Source organism: Heteronotia binoei, chromosome 7, assembly GCF_032191835.1.
Source record: "Heteronotia binoei isolate CCM8104 ecotype False Entrance Well chromosome 7, APGP_CSIRO_Hbin_v1, whole genome shotgun sequence".
Lineage (NCBI taxonomy): Eukaryota > Metazoa > Chordata > Lepidosauria > Squamata > Gekkonidae > Heteronotia > Heteronotia binoei.
The window spans coordinates 38,716,939-38,739,951 of NC_083229.1; the positions used below are offsets into that span (position 1 = coordinate 38,716,939).

Genomic DNA, 23,013 nt, shown 5'->3' on the forward strand with positions numbered 1-23,013 from the left:
CCTTTGTGCAAAAGAGAAAATAGCATATAACAGGCAAGAAACCCAGAATCTTCACCTCCATTAGACATAAATTCCTGTATCTATTTGGACAGTGATATCTCCTCACATTTATTCCTTGTTTAATTGAATCCATAATGCTGCACCTTACTTTCCTAATTTACCTTTTTTCTCTTTTTCCTTCTCTGTTAATAGGACACATCAGGGAAAAGAAAAGGGTGAGCTATATGGGGCCTATTTGCTATGTTAACTTTTTTGTTGAAAAAATTAAAATCTTAATTTAAAAATTACCACTCTCTATAATATGGTTAAGAAATGCTAGGAATGGATAATTTCAGCATTAATAGTCACAGTAATTGTTGAGTTAATTTTTATTTGCTTGTATTTTTTGTTTTAATATAGAGAACTATTTCTAACCTCAGTAAGTTTTCTACAGATTTTCTGTCTGGTTTGCTGGTTGCAGTTCAAAGAACCAAACTCATCCCTTAGTCTTTTATATTATCAGAATCAAAAGTTGATGATCATCCTTAAATAGATAAATCCTGGAGAACTCTGCTGCTAAACAGTTTAAAGAGGCAAAGCCTTTGGGAAGTATTTAGTTCTGATTCTCTTAACTGAATGTGAGAAGGAATCTCTCATTATAGTAGCACAATAAAAAGCATATTCAAGTATTTGTTCTAGGAGTCAGCTTGAGAATATAAACAGTGGCAAGATTCTTTGTGAAGAGCTAAATTTATGCCAACCTCCATTTTGGGGTCCAAGTGAAATTTCAGAATAAAAAGTGACAGTATTTTTATACACTGTCCTCAGACAATGTCTGATCAGAGAAGTGAACTTGTAGTACTAGTGTCAATTATGAGTTGTATCCCATCACTCCATTTAAGTAAGTACAGAGTCCTTCTCAAGCCTAAGAGGCTTTCTGCTGGATGAAAACTCCCCATGTATATGATTGGAGTAATATTCATCATTAGGATGAAGGTATAATTCTAATAATTAAAAGGGTAAGCTAATTTTGTAGTTTACCCACTATTAGTCAGATCCTTAAAATCCAATGTTTACCAAATTAAAAGAGCCTTCCTCCCAGGTAAATGTGACTAGAATGGCAGCCTTATTATGTTTATTTCCCTTAATTCCCTTTTCTTCCTTTCTTTCTTTCCATTTCCCTTTCTTTCCATTTGTTCCACCTTTTCTTTATTTTCCTTTATTACCTTTTCTTCCTCCATTTCTTTATTTCCCTTTATTCCCCCATTTCTTTATTTCCATTTAATTCCCTTTCTTCCCCCCATTTCTTTATTTCCCTTTCTTTCCCTTCCTTCCTCTCTCTCTCTCCCTCTCCCGAGCCTAAGTGCTGAGCATTGTGAAGGACTACTGCTGAAGTATGTGGGTGCCTTTAAAGGTCTGCTGGGAGCAGCTGCAGCTTCTGTATGAAGGGAAGGGTGGCAGGGGTGGGTGCCAGCTATCACTTCAATTTGCATTTGATTATCCCAGATGGCGTGGCCTAATATGCTAATGAGTTCCTGCTGAGCTTTTTTTACAAAAAAAGACCTGGACCTGAAAATGTCAAGACAGTGTGCGTTTGCAATAAAAAAGGCCAACGCCATGCTGGGAATTATTAGGAAGGGATTTGAAAACAAATCAGCCAGTATCATAATGCACCTGTATAAATTGATGGTGCGGTCTCATTTGGAGTACTGTGTGCAGTTCTGGTTGCCACACCTCAAAAAGGATATTATAGCATTGGAGAAAGTCCAGAAAGGGGCAACTCGAATGATTAAAGGGCTGGAACACTTTCCCTATGAAGAAAAGTTGAAACACTTGGGACTCTTTAGCTTGGAGAAACGTCGACTGCGGGGTGACATGATAGAGGTTTACAAGATAATGCATGGGATGGAGAAAGTAGAGAAAGAAGTACTTTTCTCCCTTTCTCACAATACAAGAACTCGTGGGCATTCAATGAAATTGCTGAGCAGACAGGTTAAAACGGATAAAAGGAAGTACTTCTTCACCCAAAGGGTGATTAACATGTGGAATTCACTGCCACAGGAGGTGGTGGCGGCCACAAGCATAGCCACCTTCAAGAGGGGTTTAGATAAAAATATGGAGCAGAGGTCCATCAGTGGCTATTAGCCACAGTGTGTGTGTGTGTGTGTGTGTATATATATATAAAAAAAATTGCCACTGTGTGGCACAGAGTGTTGGACTGGATGGGCCATTGGCCTGATCTAACATGGCTTCTCTTATGTTCTTATGACCTGGGCATTTGCTTAGAGTGGCAGGTCACATGATTTCAAATAGAAAAAAAACAGATTACTCACCTGTAATTGATGATCTTCGAGTGGTCATCTGTGCAGTCACACACATGGGTTTTCCCGTCAGGACGAACCCTACCTCGGAGATTTTAAAAGCTAGCCTAGGCGTTATTTTTGGCGCGCGCTCCCTTCCGTCCTGGGGAGCAGGCATCCACTGCGCATGCCTGGAACGGGAGGGAGGCGCCCCACCCACCCAGTTTCTTTCCCCGCCGCTGACATAGTAGATGAGCGGTTGTAGAGGACCAGTAGCCAGCAGCGGGGATGGTTGGGCGGGCGTGTGTGACTGCACAGATGACCACTCGAAGATCATCAATTACAGGTGAGTAACCTGTTTATCTTCTTCGTGGTCTCTGTGCAGTCCCACACATGGGTGACTGATAAGCTGAAGTGCACGGCGGTGGGTGCTGGCACTAGAGTAGGAGAAAAAAATTAATGCAATGTTAATGCAAATCAGTCAAACAAGTATTGGACTCCAAGGTAAGTTGGTACTTACCGGACCCAAGTCGTATCTTCAGTCGAAGATAGAGCGAAGTACTGCCTGTCCAAAGGAGGCATCTTGCCTAGCACGAACGTCCAGAGCGTAGTGCATAGCAAAGGTCGAGGTGGAAGACCAGGCGGCGGTAGCACAGACGTCTTCCATGGAGACCCCTCTGGCAAAGGCAGATGATGTTGACAAAGCTCTTGTGGAGTGAGCTCGTAATGCAGTTGGAACCGGCTGCTTTGCGAGTTTGTAACACAGCGTTATAGCAGCAACCAACCATTTCGAAAGTCTCTGCGTAGATATCTTTTGTCCCTTATTGTGGCGTCCATAGGCCACAAAAAGTCTGGAGTCCTTTCTGAATGATGCTGTCCTATCTATGTAATAAGCGAGTGCCCTTCTGACATCTAGGCAGTGTAGGGCTTCTTGGCCCTTATCTGTAGGGCGTTGGAAGAAAGCAGGTAAAGTTGTGATCCTGTGCAAGTGAAACGTGGAGACTACCTTAGGTAAGAAGGTAGGATCTGGTCGTAGCACTACCCTATCATGATGAAAAATGGTGTAAGGCGTGTCTGCTCTAAACGCACAAATATCACTGGCTCTTTTAGCGGAGGTGAGTGCGACTAGCAGCGCCGTTTTCCACGAGAGAAGATGCAGCGGTATTGAAGCCATGGGTTCGAAGGGTGGTTTCATTAGCTGGCTTAATACTAACGATAAACTCCAGCTAGGGTACAGTTGTCGTGATGGTGGATGCAAGTGTAAGATTCCTTTCAAGAAGGATTTTGCAGCGGGGTGTGAAAACACAGATCGGCCCTGTATGTGAGGGTGAAAAGCTGAGATCGCTGCCAAGTGCACCTTTAAGGACGAATAAGTTAGCCCCTTTTCCGATAATGACAATGTATAGGCCAAGATTTGAGGCATAGAAGCAGATAGAGGTTTGAAGTTATGCTTGGTTGCGTAGATAGAAAATCTTTTCCATTTCATGGAATATGATTTTTTCGTTGATGGTTTTCGTGCATTTAATAGGACATTTCTCACTCCCTCAGGGAATTCTGAGAAAGTATCCTCCAAGCCGTCAAGCGAAGTCTGTCCGGGTCGTGGTGAAGAACCTTGCCGTTCTGTTGTGAGAGGAGGTTCTTGGCCCGGGGGAAGTGATGGTAAGTATTGTCCGATAGGAAAAGGAGCGTCGTGAACCATGGTTGGCGCGGCCACCACGGTGTGACTAGAATGCAATTTGTATTGTCCAGTTGAATTTTCTGTATTGATCGTGTTATCAGTGGAAAAGGTGGGAAGAGAAAATGCAGCGGACCTGTCCATTTCTGGATGAAGGCATCCCCTGCAGACTGTGGTGAGGGCGGACCTCTCATAAAAAAGAGAGCACATTGTGCATTGTCTGGTGCAGCAAACACATCTATTAATGGTGTTCCGAATTTCTGGAATACTGGTAGGAGGTACGGCCTGTGGAGTGACCACTCGTGGTCGTTGACGAGATACCTGCTCAATGTGTCCGCTTGTGTGTTCTGGGCACCGGGGAGATGTACTGCGGTGAGATGGATCTGATGTGCGATACTCCAGTGCCAGAGATGCATTGCTCTCTTGCAAAGGCGGATAGATGCAGTCCCTCCTTGCCTGTTTATATAAAACACCGTCGCCACGTTGTCTGAAGCTATTTGAACGTGGCGGCCGTGAAGAGATGGCAGGAATGATTTGAGAGCTCTGTGTACGGCTAGGAGCTCCAGGCAGTTGATGTGGAGCGACTGTTCGTATGCTGTCCATTGCCCCTGGACTGAGAGGGTGTTCAGATGGGCTCCCCAGCCCCACCTTGATGCATCTGTTGTGACTACCGCTGACGGACTTGGCCTTAAGAATGGCATGCCTATTAGCAGATGATCTCGTACTGTCCACCATCCCAGAGAGAGAAGGATGTCGTTTGGGACAGTTAGGAGGGTTTGTTGAGATTGGTGTTGGGGACGAAATGCACGGACAAACCAGATTTGTAGGGGTCTCATACGGAGTCTTGCATGTGGTAAGACCGCCGTTGTCGCTGCCATAAGTCCTAACATGCGTTGAATGAGAAAGGCTGTTTGTCTGGGCTGTTGCATTATTTCTGTGGCTAGTGTATGAATAGAGGCTATCCTGTCTGTTGGGAGGTAAGCCTTGTGGTCTGTGGTGCAGAGGCGAGCGCCTATGAACTGAATGTCTTGAGAGGGGATTAGATTCGATTTTTGCTGGTTGACTTGGAGACCCAGGTCTGCTAAGAGTGCCGATTGTCGAGGGGACCTGGAGCGTTTGAATGGCATTGGCTTCCATGGTCTGGATTTGTAGCCCTGCTGCTGCTGTTGAGTCACACCAAGTCTTTTTGCCCGTTTGCGGCTGTCGTCGACTGTGGTGAGTATGTCGTCTGTCGTGGCATTAAAAAGGCCCTGGCCGTCAAAAGGGAGATCCTCGATTTTAAATTTAATATCGGGTTGTAGGGAGGAGGAGCGAAGCCAGGCGTGTCTTCTCAAGGCAATTGAGGCAGCCATCGCCTTGGAGGTGCATCCCACTGAGTGACGAATGGTATTTATTTGCTGTTTGGAGACTCTATTGAGCTCTTGTAATAATGTGCATGCCTGTTTTTGAGAAGGTTCTGGCAGGGCAGAGACAAGAGTGCTTAACTGGGAGGATAGATTGTGGGAGTAAGCAGCAAAGTATGCCAAATAATTATTGATTTTGGCGTTTGCTGTAGAGATGGAATACATCTTCCTTCCCAAAGTGTCCAATTTCCTGCCCTCCTTCTCTGGGGGTACGGGATGACGGGTCTGCTTCGATTTGGAGGAAGAGTGAACTATCATTGAATTCGGAGCCGGGTGACTGAATAGAAACTTTGACTCCGTAGCTTGGATCTTGTATAGGGATTCGATTCGCTTTGAAGTGGGGGGGATAGATGCCGGCTTGTCCCAGGCTTCTTTAATGGCATCTAGGTGTACTGGAAGCATCGGCAGAAAGGAACCAGCGGGTAGGTCTGAATGGACCAAATCGTGGACCACATCCGTGACCTTGGGCGCGTCTGATGTAAGCTTAACATTAAGAGCAGAAGCCATGTTTGCAACCAAGTCCAGATATGTCTTGGCTCCGTCGGATGGTGACAAATCTGCAGGCTTCGCGATGTCTGAAGCCGGGGATCCAGGAGAGGACATCGATTGCATCGACTCCGATGATTGTGCTTCGGATTCGGCATCAGAGTTGTCAGGTACGGGTGCCTGTGGGTCAGGTCTTGTTGGACTCGTGTTCTTAGGCTTAGAAGTCGAAGTGGAAGGAGTCGGGGATGGCTGTTTCGTTGGGTGCTTACTCCGTTGGACGGGAGTTGCTTCCTTGGATTGGTCCCTGTGGTAATCGGCACGGTACCGAGAGTGGTGGTAACCGCAACATTGATGGGAATCCATTGATGGAGACCTCGAAGTGTAGTAGCGTCTTCTCGGGGACATGGATGGAGACCGAGATCTCGGGTTGTAGCGGTAGCGGTCCCTCCCCCTGCTAGGGGATCTTTCTGGGAAACGCGTATGATGGTACCGATGTCTCTCGATGCTTGGAGATCTGGCTGGGAACCGATGAGTATCAAAATACCGATGAGCGTCGTGTTGTCTATTGGGTATTGGATCCGGGTGTGGACGGATCACATTGTCTGTCGGGCTCGTGGGCTTTCTGTTGTTCCGAAGATTTGTTCGGGTCGGTAGGTTTCCTCGAGTCCTTCGGGTCGGTAGGTTTTCTCGGGTCCTTCGGGTCGGTAGTTTTTCTCGAATCCTTCGGGCCCTTCGGATCGGAGTGCTTGTGTTTCTTGGTGTGCTTCCCACTTTTCATTTTAATAGGCGCGGCCGTTTGTTCTGACGTTTTCACGCCGTCGCCGGTTTTCGCGGCATCGCCGGGCTTATGCTTGCTGGGAACAATGGCCACTGAAGCTGCCGACCTTGCGCCGTCCCCTTGGGGAGGCAGAAGGGGAGGCGACTTACTTGCAGTAGAGGATTGCGACATCTCAGGGTGAAGCACAGACTCCATAAGATGACTTCTTAGTCTAGCGGCTCTGTTTTTCCGCGCCTGTTTGCCGAATTGAAGGCAATGCGCACAGACGTCCACTTTATGGGTTTCTCCCAGGCAAAATAAACAGAGTGAATGTCCGTCTGATGTAGGGATTTTCGCCCTACAACGCGAACACCTTTTAAAGGTTATTTTACTGTCCCTTCCTTCCATACGCCCGGGGGGGGGGGGTAGGGGAAGGGAGGTCTGAGGTAAAAAGCAGGGAAGATATATTTTTTTGTTTTGTTTTTTTAAAGAATATAATAAGGAAGAAGAAATAATAATGCGGAATAGAAGAAAAAACGGGGAAGAACGAAGGCTAGGTTCTGAGGTAAAAGAGGAGCGCAGCGAGGTAAGACTATCCCGGGCGACGGTTGGAAAGAAACTGGGTGGGTGGGGCGCCTCCCTCCCGTTCCAGGCATGCGCAGTGGATGCCTGCTCCCCAGGACGGAAGGGAGCGCGCGCCAAAAATAACGCCTAGGCTAGCTTTTAAAATCTCCGAGGTAGGGTTCGTCCTGACGGGAAAACCCATGTGTGGGACTGCACAGAGACCACGAAGAAGATCAATTATTTGCATTAATTTTTCCATCCTGAATCGTTCTCCCTTGGCGGAACACTGTTTTTTAAGTTGATAATTTTGTATGGCCCACGAATGATGTTAAAAATATCCAAATGGCCCTTTGCAGAAAAAACGTTCCCTACCCCTGACTTACATGGACAGGGACATACTCTCCCAAAAGAAACAAGCTCACAGTTTGGGTATGTTACTAGATGCCTCACTAGATGCCTCACTGATCCTGAATACCCAGATAACAGAGGTAACTAGGAGTAAATTTTTCCAACTTAGACTGGTTCACCAGCTTTTCACGAAGATCCAGGTAGAAAATTCCAACAGGCAGGAGCCAGAAAAACCCTGGCTCTGGTTGAGAATGTCCAAATATCCTTTTGGGCCAGGGATCCTCCCCCTCTCCAGGGGACATACCAGGAGAGGCAGTCCCATAGATATGCTGGTCCCAGACCATTAAAGGCTTTAAAGGTTAAAACCAGAACCTTGAACTTTAGACATTTCAATGGTTAATTAAATGTTTTGTATGAATTGTAAGCCACCTTATTTTTAAATAATGCCAAGTATAAATCTTCTAACAAATACATGTTGTAACAAAATAAAGGCATTTTAAATTTCAAAAATATGCCAAACAATGCATTTCTAAATACCAAATTACAAATGCCTTTATGTTAAAAGAGAGTGGGTTACAATCAATTTTTTTCACATTGCCAGATTAGAGAGGGATAAAAAAGATTTACCCTTCATCATTTCAAAGCATGTCTTCTGGGAATAGTGCAATTCAAATCTTTTATTCCATGTTAGTAAATAGCAAGCCATACTTTTTACTTTGTATGTCATGACTGAAAGGAGATGTATCATGACAGTGTTCCATTATAGGTCTAAAGCCGCCCTGAGCCACTTGTGGGAAGGGCGGGATATAAATTCTAAATAAATAAAGCCAGTCTGACTAATAATCATTTCTTTAATGTATGTTCCATTATTAGTCAACCTAACTTCTAGACTTATAATTTCTCAATAAAGGAATGCAAGAAGAATGAAACAAACACCCAAAACTGAAATTTGAAATTCATCTACTAGAAAGTTAAAACACAAACAAGATAACCATTCAGTAATAAGGAGTGTTTAAGAGATTACTATTCTGATCTCTTTTGAGATTTTATCTGTACCAAGTTAATAATCCCCCACTGTAATACTCCCCCACAATTACAGAAAATCTGTAATTAGAGCTGTAACAGGCTCATAGCAAAAGAATAAAGACTCATTACATCAAAACATTATAGATTTTTTCCACCAGAAAATCTATAATTTCACCCAATGTGTAACAATAACTTCTGCTTTACCAAAGTGCTAAAAATGCATTCCAAAAAAATTAACTGTTTCAATCTATCATCAAACGGGGGGGGGGGGGGGGACAGGACTTACTTCCTCTCCAAGGTAAAAACTTTAAATGCATTACCTCACCTTTTCCTGTTAAACTGTACTAATTCAGGGCATTCATGAAACATAATGGGACACTAAGGGCCAGAATTTGATCTGTTTTAAACTAGTGTAAATCTGGAATAATTCCAGTATAAATTACTGAAGATATTCAAGATACACACAACAATAATAGGAATCATTCTGGGTATGATATTTTTGGAAGCCTGCCCTCAAAAGAATTTAATTCCTTCTCTGCAAACAGACACTGACCTCTTTTATTGCCATGATCATGACTTGTTATTATTCAAAAGCACAGGACAACTGCAGTAAATTTCAAAATTATATACCATTCTTCAGAATTCTTGCATGTAAGTATCAACTGAGAGTCAAGCAAGTACAAAATCCAAACCACAACTAGTTAGACTGCAACCTGTGTTCCCTCTAAGCTGAGTTAGCGTGAGCTAGCTCACAGATTTTTAGCCTCCAACTCACACATTTTTGTCTTAGCTCAGAAAAAATGGCCCTAAAGCACAATAATTTATGCAGTAGCTCATAACTTTAATGCCAGCAGCTTACAACTTTAATACCAGTAGCTCACAAAGTAGAATTTTTGCTCAAAAGACTCTGCAGCTTAGAGGGAACATTGACTACAACCCTCTATAGACTCAGCCACCCCAAATCCAACATGTCAGTTCATCTGCAGATCTAGCATTACCACCCAGCCAAACTAGACCACAGTTTCAAGCCAAATCCCTAGGCATTCCCCTCACTGTCTTCATGCTTCCCTGTCCACCATTACTGAAATTTGAACTGGAACAGGAATCCAAGTTTTGCTTATATTATTCTGGAGACCACTATGAGGTCTAGCACAGCTTTAAAAAAATACGTTCTTTATTACTCACAAAGCTGAAGGACATTTTCTACCCAGTAAAAGGACAATCAGGTGAACTATACATTTTTCAGTACATAGAACCTTCCGTTGAATTGTGCAGAGTTGCCCCATATCTGAGTCAGATTGAGGTGACGAGAGAAGGGGTCCTACAACTGATAGACAATTTAAAAACTGAAAAGTCACCAGGCCCGGATGGCATACATCCAAGAGTGCTGAAAGAACTCAAAGGTGAAATTGTGGATCTCCTGACAAAAATATGTAATCTTCCATTGAAATCTGCCTCCGTTCCTGAGGATGGGAAGGTAGCAATTGTCACCCCCATCTTTAAAAAGTGTTCCAGAGGAGATCCAGAAAATTATAGGCCAGTCATTATTAAAGAGATAATGAATAGGCACACTGATGAACAAAAGTTATTGAGGAAGACTCAGCATGGGTTCTGTGAGGAAAGATCTTGTCTCACTAACCTGTTAAGAGTTCTTTGAGGGGGTGAACAAACATGTGGACACCCAATAGAGGTTGTCTACCTTGACTTCCAGAAAGCTTTTGATAAAGTTCCTCATCAAGGGCTCCTAAGTAAGCTCAAGAGTCATGGGATAAACGGACAAGTCCTCTTGTGGATCAAAAACTGGCTAATTAATAGGAAACAGAGTATAAATGGGCAATTTTCGCAGTGGAGGATGGTAAGCAGTAGGGCACCACAGGGCTCAGTACTGGGTCTGATGCTTTCTAACTCGTTCATTAATAATTTGGAGTTGAAAGTAAGCAGTGAAGTGGCTAAGTTTGCAGATGACAATAAATTGTTCAGAGTGGTGAGAGCCAAGGAGGATTGTGAGGCACTCCAAAGGGATCTGTCAAGGCTGGGCAAGTGCGTGTCAACATGGCAAATGAGGTTCAACATGGCCAAGTGCAAAGTAATGCACAATGGGGCCAAAAATCCTAACTATAAATACAATTTGATGGGCTGTGAACTGGTGGAGCCTGACCAAGAGAGAGATCTTGGGGTCATGGCAGATAACTCACTGAAAATGTTGAGACAGTGTGCAACTACAATTTTAAAAAGGCCAACACTATGCTGGGAATTATTAGGAAGGGAACTGAAAACAAATCTGCTATTATCATAATACCCTGTATAAATCGATGGGACGGCCTCATTTGGAGTACTGTGTACAATTCTCGTCATCACACCTCAAAAAAGATATTATAGCATTGGAAAAAGTCCAGAAAAGGGCAACTAGAATGATTAAAGGGTTGGACCACTTTCCCTATTAAGAAAGGTTAAACACTTGGGTCTCTTTAGCTTGGAAAAATGTCAACTGAGGGGTGATATGATAGAGGTTTACAGGATTATGAATGGGATAGAGAAGATAAAGAAGTACTTTTCTCCCTTTCTCACAATACAAGCTCATGGACACTCAATGAAATTGCTGAACAACCAGGTTAGAACAGTTAAAAGGAAGTATTTCTTCACCCAAAGGGTTATTAACAAATGGAATTCACTGCCACAGGAGGCGGCGGCAGCTACAAGCATAGCCAGCTTCAAGAGGAGATTAGATAAACATATGGGACAGAGGTCCATCAGTGGCTATTAACCACAGCATATTGTTGGAACTCTCTGTCTGGGGCAGTGATGCTCTGTATTCATGGTGCTTGCTGCCTGAGGGGGGCAACAGTGGCTGGGGTTCTAGTGTCCTGGCCCCACTGATGGACGTCCTGATGGCACCTGGGTTCTTTTGCCACTGTGTGACACAGAGTGTTGGACTGGATGGGCCCTTGTCCTGATCCAACATGGCTTCTCTTATGTTTTTATGTTGTTTCTGAATTTAAAAAGAATAACAACTTGCTGAACAGCTTCTCTTTTAACTTGATTTTGTTTCATTGTAAAACCAGTCCCAAAAATCTGTATATATTTATAATCATGAGCTGCAGATGCAGATGAAAAACTCTTGCATCATTTTTTAAAAATCTGCAGATTCAGCACAACAAGGTATTCAAATCCTTTTAAAACTTCAAATGGATACAGTTTAATAATTACAACTGAAAATATGAAACATTCATGAGGGATAATACCTCCATATATTTTAAAAATTCATGTTAAGCTGTTCATCATTAATCACATATTAAAATACTGCTCTACAGCAATAGGTGCTAAAGCCAATACTGTTGTTAAATATACCCCTTTAGTATACTAAAAACTTTCATGCACTGATCATTTTGTTATGAACAGGTTTCATTGTATCATTTCAGACTGAGATACAAAGTAACACACACTAATTAGGACTTCAGGACATCTGCAACGACATCCTCATGACCCACCAAGACAGCTGCACTTTTCTGGGACAATGACATTCATGAATTCCTGACAAATGCATGAGATCCGGAGCTAAAGCATTATCGGTTGAGGGGATCTAACTACAGAATGCACTCCCATAGGAACTCAAACACTTGGAATTCAAGCAACTTCTACGATGTATGGCAAAAGCCCTGCTCTTTGATAAAATTTCCTTCTATAAGAGAAATTATTTTAAGTTTTTAAAAAAAAGATTGTATGCATTCTTTCCAACAGCAGCTTCCTAAAATTAAAAGAAGTACACTTTTAAATGCAAGTAAAATAAATTTTAAATTTGCACAAGTACTGTAGAAAAAGATAAAAGCATGTGGTCCAGTTTCTGATGGACAAAACAAATGCTCAAAAAAGTTAAGACATCAACATGATGAGACTTATTTGGCTTCAATTTTATTAAAGAATGTTGCAGTCCCTGACTGCACATTAACCAAATATTCAGAAAATAGATCACTTCTTATTTGTTTAAGCAACAACAACTACAAGTGTCACAGCATAATATTTAGTGGCTTATAAAGTTCACTATGCTGCCATAAAAAGAATGATATTAATAACAGAAAATGGCAAATCAAATGGGAAACATAAATTAATTTCTGGCATTTTATACCATTATGGCTTCCAACAAATTCACTGGTAAATTCATTATTTCATATTTTTGACTGGTCTTAAAACTATCCTCATTCACAGAATAATCTGAGCTCCAGAAAAAAATATCAGTACCTAGTGCTTACTTGCTTCTCGAGAAGCAAGCCCACTATAACAAAAGATTAGGCAGAATCATTTATTTAAGCCAGAGATACTGACTGGTTTTAGAACTGCCAGGCATCAGGCTGAATACAGGTTCAGAAAATAGGTTCAGAACAGTATTTTAGCATCTAGCATTGCATGGGAATTCTGGTTACCCTAATCTAACCATTGTTAGATCAACGGTAGGAGATAGGATTTATAGTCCACACAGGAAGGGATGGAGGATCTCATGATCTACTCCCAGTTGCTCAACCAGCAATAGTACATCAGCAGTAGCCAAAGGACAGGTAAATAGTACCTAAACCACTGGATCCTCAGTTTGTAGTCACAAATCTGAATTGACATTTATCCTACTTAAACATGGATTTATGATTATACAGGGACAGAACTTTTCCCTTTAAAATATGGAAATAAATTTAAAGTGGAAGATGAAGACATCATTAAATTATAGAACTGACAACAATGGTGTTGTATGACATTTTATATGAGAAATGTAAACTGAGGGCTGGATCCAAATTAAATTGACAATTTCCAAGGATTCCCCCTTCCCACTCCAGGCACACTCATGTCATTCCTATCCCTATATCACAGAGATCAGTGGGCTGCTGCAGTAGAAGGGAGAGGAGGCAGGAAAGTTCCATTCTACTTACTCTGCATCCAACACTGAAAATGTCATGCAAACCAACACATCCCTAATTTACTGAGAACTCTAAGCTCCCACTCACAAGTTCAAATGTGACTTTTAAAAAAGAGAAGCACAGTTCCAGGTTCCCCTTTATCAGTGTCATGTTCCTTTTCAGATAAAAATTCCTTCACTTTATCAAGCAAAGTCATATTCTTAGAAAACATTGCATACACGTTTTAGATAGTGTTTGTAAAGACTTAAATTTGTGATTATAACTGAATTGTTCCTTCCTTCTTCCTTAATTTTGTACACCTTCTGTTGCTGATTTTGTTTGTCCAAGAAAAAAAAAATTGTGCTACTTTTAAAGCTACTCGTTGCAAATTTTAAAAGGGAATTTTTTAAATTATTGAACGGAATCAAATGTTTTCCATTGTAGCTTCTTTAAATTCTAATGTCGCTCACTCTTTGGAACATCTTCTTACTTTTATGTCTAACAACCTGCTAGAAAGTAGTTTTTCCCCAGGGAATTCCTCAAATGTCTTGAAGCATAAGATAGTTCTGAACAGAGAAGTACTGCATTTTTTCTACATTAATTTAAGTGAGGAAAGTATCCTGAACTTTCATTTTGTAACTAAATACAAGCAGAGAGTACTTTTCTCCTTCCTATTGACAGGGAACAAGTCTCTTTTGAATTTTTGCAGCTCTAACTCTTCTAATGGCTGTGAATAACAATTTCCCTCTTATTTCAACAATTTCCCTGCTTATTATATTTGCAGTAACAATTTCCCTGCTTATTAAATTTGCAGATACTAATGCTTATTAAATTTGCAGATGATACTAAATTGGGAGGGGTTGCAAACACAGAAGACAGAAACAGGATACAGGATGACCCTGACAGGCTGGAAAACTGGGCTAAAATCAATAAAATGAATTTTAACAGGGATAAATGTAAAGTTCTGTATTTAGGTAAGAAAAATCCAATGCATGGTTATAGAATGGGGGAGACTTGTCTTAGCAGTAGTACGTGCGAAAAAGATCTAGGGGTCTTAGTGGATCATACGCTGAACATGAGTCAACAGTGTGAGAGGTGATATGATCACCATCTTCAAGTACGTGAAGGGCTGTCATATAGAGGATGGTGTGGAATTGTTTTCTGTGGCCCCGGAAGGTAGGACTAGAACCAATGGGTTGAAATTAAATCAAAAGAGTTTCCGGCTCAACATTAGGAAGAACCTCCTGACCATTAGAGCGATTCCTCAGTGGAACAGGCTTTCTAGGGAGGTGGTGGGCTCTCCTTCCTTGGAGGTTTTTAAACAGAGGCTAGATGGCCATCTGAGAGCAATGAAGATCCTGTGAATTTAGGGGGAGGTGTTTGTGCGTTTCCTGCATTGTGCAGGGGGTTGGACTAGATGACCCTAGAGGTTTCTTCCAACTCTATGATTCTATGATTTGTGGAATCATGCTAGCAATGCAAAGGACAAAACCAGGGTATGCCCATGTGAATGGAAAGAATGAACACAGAGCTGTTTGGTTGTTTTGTTTTTGGAACATTGAAATCCAGACATAAGATACTTGCTTCTAATAGTAGTGCCCACTCAAATAAGACTTAGGTCAGTGATGGCATGCATACTTTGCAACTAAGAGATTACCAAACTTAAATCCTCAATTCTACACTGTAACACACAGAAGGATTTTGCGGCAGTAGCAGCAGTCATGAAACTTCTGGCACCTGTTCACTAGACTGAAACAATGGTTGGGAATGCTCATGGAATTCAAAGCGCTGGAAGAATCAAAACAAGAACAGAGACATTGAACAGAGTTCACAGACAATCTGTAAAACAATGGAAAAGTCCTTTAGGCTGGGACTAAAATACCACACTGGCTCTATGGACAGAATTGTGTGGTCTACCACAAATTATGGAAATTAAAAGGATGGCTAAAGCTACAAGACAGTCAGCTACTGAATGAAATACATGAGTCTTGGAAAGAACAGGTAGATGTAGAAGAGACAGAAGACAGGAAATCAGGAGGGTAATAGCAGGGAGGCTTTTAAAAATAGAGAGCTGAACCTGGGTTTAAGAACGGAAAAAAATGCATATTACTGGCAAGAATTGGAGGAGCATGTGACTCAAGGGCCAGATAAGGCCTCCAGAAGGCTCCTATCAGGCCCGCAAGCAACTCACTGTCATCTGCCTCCTCCTCTCTGTATTCCTTCTTCTGCATCATAGCTTGCTTTGCCAGGCTTGCTCAATCGTACAGGAGCTTCAGAGCAAAGCCTCTATTTTCTGCATTGGCTGACCAACACATGAAGCAATTTATGTACAAAAAGCTTGCAATGCCCAGCCATTTCATGTTTTCCCCTGGGTCTTAGGCTCAAAGCATTGACCATGAGATGTCTGTAATGAATGTGAATAAATCAAAGTAGGTTTGCAATTTAACAGATACACTCCTGAACAATAGCTCAACAGCATACTCAAGACTGCTACGGCAAACATTTCTTCAGTTTTTGATGCAATAATTCAGAGCAAGAGGTGTCAGATCAGAAATAAACACAATATTGCAAGAGTGCTAATCTTTTAAGCATGTTTTAAGTTTTTTAAAAAAATCTTTTGTGTTTGTGAACTTTATAAAGTTTACATATCCACTATCTGGCACTACATTTTATAACACATACGGCCCGACCTGACAAAGTCTCATTTATGTCAGATCTGGCCATCATAACAAATGAGTTTGACACCCCTGAATTAGACTACAAGACAACTAATGATAAAGGCAACTTAAGCAGATTGACCAAATAGGCAGTGGGAGGAAAAACAAATGACTTCAAACAGGCTTCCTTTTAAAACCAGAATGATGGACAGCAGGTTTAGTTTTTCTTCTCTCTCGGGTGGCAATCAGCATGTCATTACAAAAATCAAATTCCAAAGAATAACTTTATTTCTATGCTGCCAAGTGTTGATCAATGGTTATTTTCTGTCCCTAAACAGAATGTAATGGGGATGGAGTGCCAAACAGAAAGGCTGCCTTCTTTGATATTATTTCAGTGAGCTACTTCAATCTGCTATGAAGTTATCTATAGAATTAAGGGAATGAGGAAGAAATACTTCAAACCCCATCAGCTCCTCGACCTTTGTTTTCTTTAGGTTGGAGTATGGCCTAAGGCAGACTCTATTTCTTCCAATCAAGGAGAAACCCCCAAACTTTCAATGAGGGGGTTCCAAGAATCAATTTGTTCTACTTCCATCAGAGCTGGCCAGGAAAAAAAAAAGAATAAGAAGTTTGTTTTTCATCCTATTTTGTGAAGATCTGTCATTTTCAGCAACCTGCTTTAACTTAAAACAAGGCTGGCCCTCAAACTCTTACAAAGGTAGGTTTTCTTTAATATAGAAACTTCATCCACATGTTTGTGCTTTTAACTAAAGACACTTCAAAACACAACTCTTTCCCTCTCCATGTTTCTGGCAACCAGCAGGTCCTCTATTTTCTGGGAGATCTATTTTGCAACTATTTCTATGCTGGTTCAGCTAATTGTTTTATTAACCCAAAAACTCACGTGTTATCTCCTGAGCTATTCTTACCTGCAGAGCTTTTACAGGAGTACTTAAGAAGTCAGTGGAACACACCTCTTAGCAATAAAGCACACACATTCACTTGTATAAAGTCTGTCTGGCCCTGATAAGTGTCTTGGTAAGTATCATGTCATAACCACATGTATCTTTTAAAGTTCCAAAACAGAATTCAGAATCTCATATTTCATCCCTCTCAGAGTCCCTGAGAATGGCCTCAGGGATACAGTGGCAAGTATGCAACCTCCCAATATTTAGTCCATTCTCATCTCTCCCAGTCTCTTCTACAACCTACCATGATGAGGGAATCAAAGTGGCATTGTAACTAGCAACTTCTAGACAAGTAGAAAGGCAGCTGAAGAATAACAAACTACAACCACAAATGTAGACTGCAAAGCATGTATGCTTTGACACTTCAAAATGTTTAAAGATTTTAATCTGTAGTACAGTATGTTTCACTAAAACATCAGCTTTTAAAAGTAAAGAGACACAAACCTGCAGTTATCAAGAGCAGCACAATCTTGTCTTCATGGTCATCCCCCCCCCTTGTTAATTATTAATCTATAGCTTGGGCTGTGCCACCCTTACCATGCAAAATACATCATTCATCAATAAGCAGAAAAATAGCTATCCATTGAGTTCACAGATGGGATTTTAACTACCTACCATACCCATTGTCACAGCAGTTTCCTGTGCTTTCCCAAAAAGCTACTGGTGAGAATTTGGGACCTTCCACAGCAGAATGAAACATGGCACAGGAAATCGGGGTGGGGGGGGGAAATCCCCTCTCCTCTCTCTTGCACAAGCCTTTTCTGCATTCCTGGATTATGCTTCATTTTGTCAAAACTGTGGGGAATAATCTCAGGAATCCCCTATTGTTGTTGCAGCCCCCAATGCCACTACCTACTGCTCAGGGGCAGGAGGCTTGGCAGCAACGGCCGAAAGCACTACGAGAGCTGCAAATAAAAGGTAAAATGCAGCAAAAATTCCTTATATGTTCATGAAAGGCTTGGACCACTTGCAATAATAAATGGTTTTTAAGTGGACTAGCATCAGTTAATTATTGAATTTTATTTTAAACAAAGGTTTTTGGAACCATCTACTTGCTTGACTATGCAACAAAATTGCTTTACTATAAAACAAACGGATATTCAGAATTTTTAGTACAAAGTTTTAAACCTATAAAATCATCAGATTTATTTTCTATTTGGAAAAGACAATAGAAAGTTTTGTGAAATAAAATGTGGTAATATGACATGCCCTATGTGTAAGCCATGTGTATAAATCAACCTTTATAAAAATGTAAAATATATTAAACTATAAAATATGAAGAAGAGGCTTTATCTAGTACCTGAAGTCCATGAGGGCAGCTGCAGAAGAAAAGCTTGGGAACTAGTATTCTAGGAGGAGTTATTTGTCATGAAATGAACTGAATTTATAACTTCCTAAATACATACTCAGAAAAGCAAAGAGATTGCTTTCATTTACATTCTTATTATTACAAAGATAAATCCTATTATTGGCACAAATCCAAATGTTACTCTCCAAGGGTGTACATACCATGGAATAATTTGTCCAAATGTCAGTTGCAATTTTCAAAACTCCTTTCTTTCTATAGGTTCTTAAACATCTGTAACAAATACTTGTTTTGAGAGTGCTTTACATTTGTGACATTTGACCTTTTGCTGTATGCACCACAAAATTCAAGTTTCAAATACCATGCAAACAGGAAATCTGATCATTCCAGCAGTAGCCATCTGCATGGTCCAATATCAAATATTAGTTCTGGGTTGCACAAAGTCATGTGTTACAAATCTGTTTCTGCAGCTTCTATAATTAGTTGTAATTTGCTGCTTCTAAAATGTGTTTCTTATGGGACATCTGGCCTTGAAACCTCCACCTTAACATTGGAAAAAAATACTTAGTGTTCTGGATATTTTTTTAAATATAAAAGCACTGCATGGGTGGCATAACAAGGACCAGACTACTTAAAACATAGATCCATTTTTATTATAACATTCTGAAATATTAAAAAAACAGAGATATATACCAAAAAATTCCAAGAATAGTTATATTTCTCAAAGCCAACTACTAAATACAACCTCATTAATGAGATTATGAAGTTTTATTTAGCAGCTTGGGTCTCTTCTGGATTTTACAAGAGCATCCAAATATAACATGAATAATTATTACAAGAGCATCCAAATGTAACATGAATGATTATTGAAAAAGAATCTGTAAATAAAAAAACCCCTCACAATGCAAGTTCCCTCACCAATAAGAGCTAATGCTTAAACAAAACAATACAATCACTGCAGTTCACAAATATATGTACAGCAATGTTAGTAATTTTTAAAATAAAGAACAAAATGTAGTAGTCACATCTAACGGTACAAAAGATAATTTTCGTGCAACTGAATCACAGCATGCTTTCTGCTTTCTGAGATACTATCATAAAAGAGCTTAGAAAGTACTCAGAAAGATCATCTGCTTTCTGAGATACTATCATAAAAGAGCTTAGAAAGTACATTAAAGTGTATGTTACCACAAATTACAATGGCACAAAATGCGATATAGCCATATATCCTCTAGATTATCCAGTAGAAAAATCAGAATTGCTGTCGATTTACTGTGGCACCCTGGTTTAAAGTGTACTAGAACTTCCTTTGGAGTAGGATTAGAGATTTGGTTTTTTCAGTATATGGCTTCTGAAGATCCCAGAACATCAGTAATTCAAAATCCACATGCTATGTCACATCATCTTCGGAGAGATCCCATGGAGATATGAATATTTCAACCTCCTTTACTATTTACGTGGAAGGCTCTTTAAGACTGTGAGGTACCTCTTACTGAGTCTTAGAAAAAGAGACCTTATAGGAACATTTCAGCCTCCTTTTCTGTTTATTTGAGGAAAGTTGTTTAAGACTATGGATTTTGTGGGCAGTCTCTTCTTGTACTATTTGATATTCTATCCTGATACATTTGGGATTGTTCACGTAGTTACTGGTAACACTGTATTTGTAAATTTATTATAATGTGATTTCTTGTATAAGAAATACACACAAATTGATGAAAAAAATGATTTATTATAGAAATTGTGTAGCATCTCAGTCACAGTATATAGTGTTTTGTTAGAAAGGTCACTGAGACAGCAGTTGTATAAAACTAAAGATTTATTTATGTTCAGGTTGCTTTTAAAGAACAGTTCGGCAGCACAGGTTTCCAGACAGTCACAGGAGAAGCCAAGGCATTTACGGTAACTGTAAACTGCGGTAGTTATGGCTTCAGATTGCAATCTGAATTCCCTTTAACACTTGATGTCACAAACAGCTCTTCACTGCCTAGTCACCAGGCTGGATCCTTTCATACACACAGGTTTCCACCCACACCAGTCTGCCTTATCCCAAGAGTCAGAGTAAATTTCTGGATGATACCAGGCTGGATCCTTTCATACACACAGGATTCCACCCACACCAGTCTGCCTTGTCCCAAGAGTCAGAGTAAATTTCTGGATGATACATTAGCGTTGGATCCATTTCAATCCAGCTTCTGCCATGGCCACAGGACAGAGATGGTGCTAGTCACCCTCACAGAAAATCTCTGCTGGCAGCTGCCCATGGAGGCCCAGGTCATGAAGCTTGCCAAACTGGTGTTTTTCCAACTACATGCCCCATACAGATCTAGCCATAATAATCCATGCAACGGACACCTTCAGAAAAGACTACTGTAATTCTCTGTATGTGGGCCTACCCTTGCACCTGACTTGGAAGCTCCAACTAATCCTGAATGCAGCCATATGAGTCCTCCTCAGAAGGCATATATTCAACCTGCAGTGTGTGAGCTGCACTGGCTCTAAGTGGAGAACAGGATAAAGTTCAAGGTTTTGGCTTTGACCTTTAAAGCCCTTAGCGGTCAGGGACCCAAATACCTTCAGGACCACCTCTCTCAGTATGCCCAGGGAACAAGAACTTAGTGGCAGTCCTCAGACTGAAAGAGATCTGGCTGTCCTCAACTAGGGACAGAGCTTTTTTGGCTCTGGCCCCCACCTAGTGGAACTCTGAGCCAGAGAACATCTGTGCTCTGCAAGATTTACTACCTTTCTGCAGGGCATATAAGGCAGAGATGTTCCGCCAGGCATTTGGTTGAGGACAGTGACATGACAGCATCATAACAGTGCACCACCTGGCACTCTCAGTCTCCCCCACCCCGCACCCCAGAAAGCTTAGGTATTGTAACCATTTGCCTTCTTGGAATGGGAACTGTTTTATCTGAATCTGGGTTTTAATGTGGATTTTTAAATCGAACTATCTATTGTGTATATATTGTTGTAAATCACCCTGAGCCCTGCTCACAGGGAAGAGCAGCCAATAAATCTAATTTAATATAAAATAACAATTGTTGCAAGGTATGCTAATCAGCAGAGAAAGTATTCACATCAAGGTCCTCTGTCCTCTCTCAGAGGTAGAGTTAAACTGCCACTCTACCAGGTACAACTACTTTTTAAACTGCCTGTTATCTTGCTGAGGCAGATTCAAACTGACTGCTGCTTTGCTTCCTTCCATCATTACATCCCCCTCTGAAAGGTAACTGGAGACTGAAGCAGCACTCCCATAGCCTCAGGTGCAAAATGGATGGTTTGGAAGTTTTACTTTTCAGATGAGAACAGTCTCTTGTCTGCCACAGGAGTCAATGCGGTTTCAAGGCTGGACTCAGCATACCCTGAGGTAAGGCAACTGCCAGGGCCATGGTTTCTGGTAGGGCTCATTTCTGCTGACCCCCTACTCACACATCTCTTCTAATGCCTGTGCCCATACTCCTCCGCTAACTGTTTGTGCTTTGTCCCCTTTGCTCCCAGCTACATATGCTGCCCAGCACTGCTGCAAAAGGGCATGTGGATGATCACATCAATGTTCCTGGTGGCTACAGCAGTGGCACTTCCAGCTGCACTCACCATCCGGCATCACTGAGGAAGTGACAACCAGGCAGCATGGACAGCTGTGACTGCATGTGGTTAAAGAGCTTGCAAGTGGAGAGAGGAAGGATATACAAGCAGGTGGGGGCCTCCAAGTGGGTGGGAAAGATGCAGGGCCTAGCAGTGGGCATGGGCGGCCCTCAAAACCTGGAACCACCACTTTGGGATTTCATTACATTTTGTATATTTTTAAATTTGGAATTGTAAACTACCTTCAGTCCCAAGGGAAAGGGAGAGCATAATAATTTAAATAAATTGTACGGAATCAAGGCAATATGTTCATATTCACCATTTCATGAATGTAACTACAGAGGATCCGCTTTTCCCTCCTGTAAAATGACTTTTGCTACTACAGGCCTTCACTCAAGTATATCCTCATCACTGTTATTGAAAACCACTCAACACTTCTACACCAACAAAAGAAAAGTGTACTTTTTGCACATTTCACATTTAAACTATAGCCATTTGTGCTTCAGGCCAAACTCAGGAGCTACTTTCAGACTGGCACTAAGAGCTGCAGAAGATGTGGGCAGAGGGAGAAGCAGGAAGGATCCACTCCATGAGCTCACAGTTCTTCATATCTGATCTAGTCACTAGGTCAGTTCCATACAACCTAATTTTTGATGCAAGTACAAGCTTCATCTGACTGAGAAAGTACACTAGTTCTAACAGATACAACACTTTTTAAAATCACTTAACTCACATGTAAAATATCTTTCAACAGATGTTAGATAATACAAGGTTTGAAGCTGTCGAATTCAGACCAGTTGTTTTTTACAAGATCCAGCACTGAAGCTGTTATTACAAGTGGGTTGGGTGAATACCACGTACATTGATAAAGTGTTCCCCTTTGCTCCTCTTATGACAAATCTTATAAGAGTGCACAGAGCATGCCAAACCTTCAACATGACAGCAAAGTAACACAGCAAAAACCTAATGCATTGCTTATTACTGTGGGGTTGTTGCCTTAAAGGTGCCCCACACGCAACTTAGGACCTACTCAAGACTCTGATTTCAGCTAGCACTCAAGTGGCATTTTCAGAGTTCCC

At 41.3% G+C, this 23,013-nt stretch overlaps 1 protein-coding gene across 2 annotated transcripts in view; it reads right to left on the reverse strand.

The window, feature by feature from the left end:
* Nucleotides 1-23,013, reverse strand: part of VPS13B (vacuolar protein sorting 13 homolog B) — a 572,358-nt gene that overhangs the window by 544,197 nt on the left and 5,148 nt on the right. The gene's annotated exons all lie outside the window — the stretch shown is intronic.